At 44.3% G+C, this 7507-nt stretch overlaps 1 pseudogene; it reads right to left on the minus strand.

Moving 5' to 3' along the window:
* LOC123142799 (uncharacterized) overlaps positions 1 to 7507 on the minus strand; it is a 23475-nt pseudogene that overhangs the window by 13601 nt on the left and 2367 nt on the right.

Raw genomic sequence — 7507 nt, forward strand, 5'->3', positions numbered from 1 at the left:
TTTTGCTTTTAGGTCAGCAAAATTATAAACTGTCTGTTAGTGCCATTAGTTTTAGAAAAAATATAAATTTTCTATTAGTGCCATTAGTTCTTTATGAAAATTCTTTTTGCTGTATTTAGTTTTTTTGTTTTCTTTTTTGCTATATTTATTTTGTTTTTTTTCTACTTACAACAAAAAACTTATTTATTTTATTTTATTTTGTTTCGAATTACTTATTTATTTTACTTTATGATAATTCTTTTTGCTATTAAAGTTTCTATCAAAAAAATTTCTTTATGAAAATTCTTTCTGCTTTTAATGATTTTGAACAGAAAATACTTCGATAATTTTAGTTGCATCAATTTTATATGATTTTAGTTTCAATAATAATAGAGATTTCTTATAATGTTTTGAACAGAAAATACTTTGTTAATTTTAGTTTCATAAATTTTATTAAAGTTTATTTTATTTTGTCGGAACACAAGAAGTCCGGAGTTGTAATAAGTTATTAAAAATAAAAAAGAGGCGCAATGCTCGTTGATTTGCTTCAAGCCTTTCGGAATAGTGTAGACTGCACTGCACATAGCTCGATGCAGTCTACCTTATTCCTCAAGGCTCGAAGCTAAGCAACGTGAGCATTGCGCCTCTTCTTCATCGTCTCTGCACTCAGGGCTTATAAACCACTCCTAATGCCTCTCAGCTAGCGAGGTGGGACTAAAAAACTGCTTAGTAAGAAACTCTAGTACCGGTTCGTGCCACGAACAGGTACTAAAGGTGCTCGTGGGGCCACAGCCTCATTAGTACCGGTTCGTGGCACCAACAGGGACCAAAGGGTGGAATTGGTCCCGGTTCGTGCCACCAACCGGGACCAATGGCCTTGCACAGCGGCGTGGTGGTGAGTTTAGGCCCACCTTGCTAGCTAAGAGAGAGCCGCACCTGTTTATAAGGTGCGGTGCACCTGAGCTGTCGAGCTCCTCTCTAAAGCAGGCTTATGGGCCTAACCTCTCTGTACATGCCTGTGGGCCTACTAGGCCTTCTGCGGGCCTGAATCCTGGCCCATGGATGGGTTTCTAATCGTATTCAGGCCGTGGTGGCCCAGTAGGTGGCATAATTTTTAATTTTTGGCCTGTTATTTTTCATGCATTTACTAATTATTTTGAGCTATAAGACCCTAAAATTGAAAAGCATTTCAAATGAACTCTGAAAAGGTTGAAAGTTGGCATGGTATCATCATTTCATCCACATAGCATGTGCAAGAAAGTTGAGAGGGTTACGGCAAAAACTAGATGCACTTCTTGTACAAAACAGACAATGGTATCATACTCGTCTATTACAAAGTTGGCATGGTATCATCATAATAGTTGCGGGAGAAAGTCTTCACTTTTTCTTCGCTTGTGTCATTTGCTTATTGCGCCGTAACCATGGATAATCTTCATCGTTTATCAGGATGCTTGGGTCAGCCTTGACTTTGAAGGGAGGAATTTCATGAAACTTTTCATAATCTTCAGACATGTCTGTCTTGCCCTCCACTCCCACAATGTCCCTTTTTCCTGAAAGAACTATGTGGCGCTTTGGCTCATCGTATGATGTATTCGCTTCCTTATCTTTTCTTTTCCTCGGTCTGGTAGACATGTCCTTCACATAGATAACCTGTGCCACATCATTGGCTAGGACGAACGGTTCGTCAGTGTACCCAAGATTGTTCAGATCCACTGTTGTCATTCCGTACTGTGGGTCTACCTGTACCCCGCCTCCTGACAGATTGACCCATTTGCACTTAAACAAAGGGACCTTAAAATCATGTCCGTAGTCAAGTTCCCATATGTCCATTATGTAACCATAATATGTGTCCTTTCCCCTCTCGGTTGCTGCATCAAAGCGGACACCGTTGTTTTGGTTGGTGCTCTTTTGATCTTGCGCAACCGTGTAAAATGTATTCCCATTTATCTCGTATCCTTTGTAAGTCAATACAGTCGAAGATGGTCCCCTGGACAACGAGTACAACTCATCACAAACAGTGGTGTCACCTCTGAGACGTGTTTCCAACCAACTGCTGAAAGTCCTGATGTGTTCACATGTAATCCAGTCGTCACACTGCTCCGGGTGTTTGGAGCGCAGACTGTTCTTGTGTTCATCGACATACGGGGTCACCAAGGTAGAGTTCTGTAGAACTGTGTAGTGTGTTTGAGACCAAGAATATCCGTCCCTGCATATTATTGAGTCCCCCCTCCAAGCGTGCCTTTTCCATTCAGTCTCCCCTCATACCACGATTTAGGGAGACCTATCTTCTTAAGGCTAGGAATGAAGTCAACACAAAACCCAATGACATCCTCTGTTTGATGGCCCATGGAGATGCTTCCTTCTGGCCTAGCGCGGTTGCGAACATATTTCTTTAGGACTCCCATGAACCTCTCAAAGGGGAACATATTGTGTAGAAATACGGGCCCAGAATGACAATCTCGTCGACTAGATGAACTAGGACGTGCGTCATGATATTGAAGAAGGATGGTGGGAACACCAGCTCGAAACTGACAAGACATTGCGCCACATCACTCCTTAGCCTTGGTATGATTTCTGGATCGATCACCTTCTGAGAGATTGCATTGAGGAATGCACATAGCTTCACAATGGCTAATCGGACGTTTTCCGGTAGAAGCCCCCTCAATGCAACCGGAAGCAATTGCGTCATAATCACGTGGCAGTCATGAGACTTTAGGTTCTGGAACTTTTTCTCTGGCATATTTATTATTCCCTTTATATTCGACGAGAAGCCAGTCGGGACCTTCATACTGAGCAGGCATTCAAAGAAGATTTCTTTCTCTTCTTTCGTAAGAGCGTAGCTGGCAGGACCTTCATACTGCTTCGGAGGCATGCCGTCTTTTTCGTGCAAACGTTGCAGGTCCTCCCGTGCCTCAGGTGTATCTTTTGTCTTCCCATACACGCCCAAGAAGCCTAGCAGGTTCACGCAAAGGTTCTTCGTCACGTGCATCACGTCGATTGAAGAGCGGACCTCTAGCTCTTTCCAGTAGGGTAGGTCCCAAAATATAGATTTCTTCTTCCACATGGGTGCGTGTCCCTCAGCGTCATTCGGAACAGCTAGTCCGCCGGGACCCTTTCCAAAGATTACGTGTAAATCATTGACCATAGCAAGTACGTGATCACCGGTACGCATGGCGGGCTTCTTCCGGTGATCTGCCTCGCCTTTGAAATGCTTGCCTTTCTTTCGACATTGATGGTTGGTCGGAAGAAATCGACGATGGCCCAGGTACACATTCTTCCTGCTTTTGTCCAGGTATATACTTTCAGTGTCATCTAAACAGTGCGTGCATGCGTGGTATCCCTTGTTTGTCTGTCCTGAAAGGTTACTGAGAGCGGGCCAATCGTTGATGGTTAGAAACAGCAACGCGTGCAGGTTAAATTCCTCCTGTTTGTGCTCATCCCACGTACGTACACCGTTTCCATTCCACAGCTGTAAAAGTTCTTCAACTAATGGCCTTAGGTACACATCAATGTCGTTGCCGGGTTGCTTAGGGCCTTGGATGAGAACTGGCATCATAATGAACTTCCGCTTCATGCACATCCAAGGAGGAAGGTTATACATACATAGAGTCACGGGCCAGGTGCTGTGATTGCTGCTCTGCTCCCCGAAAGGATTAATGCCATCCGCGCTTAAACCAAACCATATATTCCTTGGGTCAGCTGCAAACTCAGCCCAGTACTTTCTCTTGATTTTTCTCCAGTGCGACCCGTCAGCGGGTGCTCTCAACTTCCCGTCTTTCTTACGGTCCTCACTGTGCCATCGCATCAACTTGGCATGCTCTTCGTTTCTGAACAGATGTTTCAACCGTGGTATTATAGGAGCATACCACATCACCTTCGTAGGAACCCTCTTCCTTGGGGGCTCGCCGTCAACATCACCAGGGTCATCTTGTCTGATCTTATACCGCAATGCACCGCATACCGGGCATGCGTTCAGATCCTTGTACGCACCGCGGTAGAGGATGCAGTCATTAGGGCATGCATGTATCTTCTGCACCTCCAATCCTAGAGGGCATACGACCTTCTTTGCTGCGTATGTACTGTCGGGCAATTCGTTATCCTTTGGAAGCTTCTTCTTCAATATTTTCAATAGCTTCTCAAATTCTTTGTCAGGCACAGCATTCTCTGCCTTCCACTGCAGCAATTCCAGTACGGTACCGAGCTTTGTGTTGCCATCTTCGCAATTAGGGTACAACCCTTTTTTGTGATCCTCTAACATGCGATCAAACTTCAGCTTCTCCTTTTGACTTTCGCATTGCGTCCTTGCATCGACTATGACCCGGCGGAGATCATCCTCATCGGGCACTGGTTCCTCTTGATCTTCAGCAGCTTCCCCCCTTGCAGCATCATTGGGCACATCGTCTGGTTCCTCTTGATCTTCAGCAGCTTCCCCCGTTGCAGCATCACCGTATTCAGGGGGCACATAGTTGTCATCGTCCTCTTCTTCTTCGCCGTCTTCCATCATAACCCCTATTTCTCCGTGCCTCGTCCAAACATTATAGTGTGGCATGAAACCCTTGTAAAGCAGGTGGGTGTGAAGGATTTTTCGGTCAGAGTAAGACTTCGTATTCCCACATATAGGGCATGGACAACACATAAAACCATTATGCTTGTTTGCCTCAGCCACTTCGAGAAAATCATGCACACCCTTAATGTACTCGGAGGTGTGTCTGTCACCGTACATCCATTGCCGGTTCATCTGCGTGCATTATATATAATTAAGTGTGTCAAAAACCATTACAGAACATCATGAATAGATAATTAAGTGACCAAATTAATAGAAGTTCATCATGACATTAGAACCAAAGTACATACATAGTTCTCATCTAACAACATATATATAGCTCTCCAGAGCATCTAATTAATTAAACCATACATTGAAACTATGTAAAACATTTCAATGCGAAAACAAATGCGATCATAATCGCAACCAAGGTAACAATTGATCCAACGGCATAATGATACCAAGCCTCGGTATGAATGGCATATTTTCTAATCTTTCTAATCTTCAAGCGCATTGCATCCATCTTGATCTTGTGATTATCGACGACATCCGCAACATGCAACTCCAATATCATCTTCTCCTCCTCAATTTTTTTTATTTTTTCCTTCAAGTAATTGTTTTCTTCTTCAACTAAATTTAACCTCTCGACAATAGGGTCGGTTAGAATTTCCGGTTCAACCACCTCCTAGATAAATAAAATCTATGTCACGTTGGTCGGTATATTTGTCATAAACAATAAATGAACCAAATAGTTATAAAAAGATAATATATACCACATCCGAATCATAGACAGGACGAGGGCCGACGGGGGCGGATACCAAAACCATCGCACTATGTAATAAGAAGGAATAATAAAAGTAACAAAATTAGACAAGTAACTATCTAAAGTAAGAATTTTTTCCTTTCAGAAAGAAGATATGAACAAGGGGCTCACCACGGTGGTGCTGGCGACGAGATCGGCGCGGGCGATCGATGGCGGTGAAGACGGGGACGGGACGTGACGGACCGCTAAACCTAGACAAATCTCGGGGAAAATGGAGCTCGGAGGTCGAGTTTCGAGAGGACAAAGATTAACTAGTGTGGCTCAGACATTTCATCGAACACCTCATGTGCATAGGAGGTGAGCTAGAGCACCCAAATGCCCTCCCCTCGCCGGCCAGAAAAAACAGAGCACCCTGGAGTGCTCTGCTGTGGCGATGCGGTATATATAGGGAACTCATTTGTCCCGGTTGGTGGCACCAACCGGGACTAAAGGCCTTTGGTCCCGGTTGGTGCCACGAACCGGGACCAATGCCCCCTTTAGTCCCGGTTGGTGGCACCAACCAGGACCAAAGTCCTTGTGCTGCCCCGCGTCAAAAGTTTAGTCCCACCTCGCTAGTTGAGAGAGCTCGAGAGTGGTTTATAAGCGCTGCTGCGCCCACCCTCTCGAACTACTCTCAACTGCAGGCTTTTAGGCCTAACTGTTCTCTTTGCCTGTGGGGCCCACTGGGCCTTCTGCGGGCCTGAATCCTGGCCCATGGATGGGTTTCTAGTCGTATTCAGGCCGTGGTGGCCCAGTAGGTCGCATAATTTTTTTCCTCTGTTTTTTTTCTCTTTTTATTTATTTGTTTTGTTTTGTTTCTACTTACAACAAAAAACTTATTTATTTTATTTCTAATTACTTATGTATTTTACTTTAATTATTTTATTTTTATTTATTTTACTGCTGCTATTTTTATTTATTTTACTGCTGCTATTTTTACTTAATTTATTAAGGTTTATTTATTGTAGTTACTATAGTTTATTTTATTTTATTTTATTAAGGTTTACGAGCTGTGGGAGGGACGAGGGGTGGCGACGTGCTGTGGGATCCGATGCAGGGGCCGAGGAGGGAATTTAGGGTTAAGTTTTTATACGGGAACGGTTAGACGGGCTTTAGCGGGCTTTCACCGGGCTTGTGGGGTTTTACCAGGTCATCAATGAGAGTTTCCAAAAATGTCATTAGAAATCCGTCATGGATTAACAGGTTTCTTGTAGTGATATGTCGAGCACAATGAGTGGTGATCCTCCGGCCTCCCACTCGCACGCAGCCGTCGCCACCCTCCCGCTCGCTCGCCGCCGCCGTCGTCACCAGTCCCGGCCATGGCGCCGCAGCTGCCGTCGTTCCCCTGAAGACCTATTCATCTTGCCTGAAGGTGATCCTATGTCAGATCCTGCACGATACCTCATCACTACAACACGTCGGCGGCGGTGTATGAGGCGTGCATGGCCCTAGTGGCGCCTTCAAGGGAGGACGCATGATCTTCAAGGGAGGACAGGCCATCAGATTCATCCACTTGGTAGCGTCTTTGTTCATCCAGGTTTGACGATTCATCTTTTCATTATCTAGTCTCTCAGGGATGTCAAACGTACCCTCAACAACTAACGTCAGCATTTATTTTGTTCTGTAGTGAACCCCCTCGATGAATGCATGTCTGTTGCCGTGGCTAGAGAAAATTCTACATATCCACATCCTGATAACCAACAAGATAAGTAGCAGCTTTGATATGGAGGTATTTTCCTTCACTGCGTGCTTTTTCTTTGTGCCCTTTACTGTACTGTAGTAGCATTTGCTAAATTGCATTGAGAGAATAGGACGGCACAACAAGCTAGGGCTTCAAGAAAACCAACCAAATTCCTTTTTTTTGGGATCAACCAACCAAATTGTTGTAATAGCACGATCCGCAAGACCTAGAAGGGATCTACACATGACATCGGTGGCTTCTCCTCCGCCTGCTATTTGCCGCTTTGACACTGTTGACAGATCCGATTTCCACCTGCTAGGCTCGAATGGTAGATGTTACGGGCAACTGTATGTGAATCCCACTCCAAGGGATCGCCCTTCTCTATCCCAGATATGGCGGTTATGGAGTTGATGGCTCGTGTTTTTTTTTCTCTTTTGCTTTATTTGTTTTGTTTTGTTTCTACTTACAACAAAAAATTATTTATTTTATTTCTAATTATTTA

The sequence above is a fragment of the Triticum aestivum genome, chromosome 6D, assembly GCF_018294505.1.
Source record: "Triticum aestivum cultivar Chinese Spring chromosome 6D, IWGSC CS RefSeq v2.1, whole genome shotgun sequence".
NCBI classification, from domain to species: Eukaryota; Viridiplantae; Streptophyta; class Magnoliopsida; order Poales; family Poaceae; genus Triticum; species Triticum aestivum.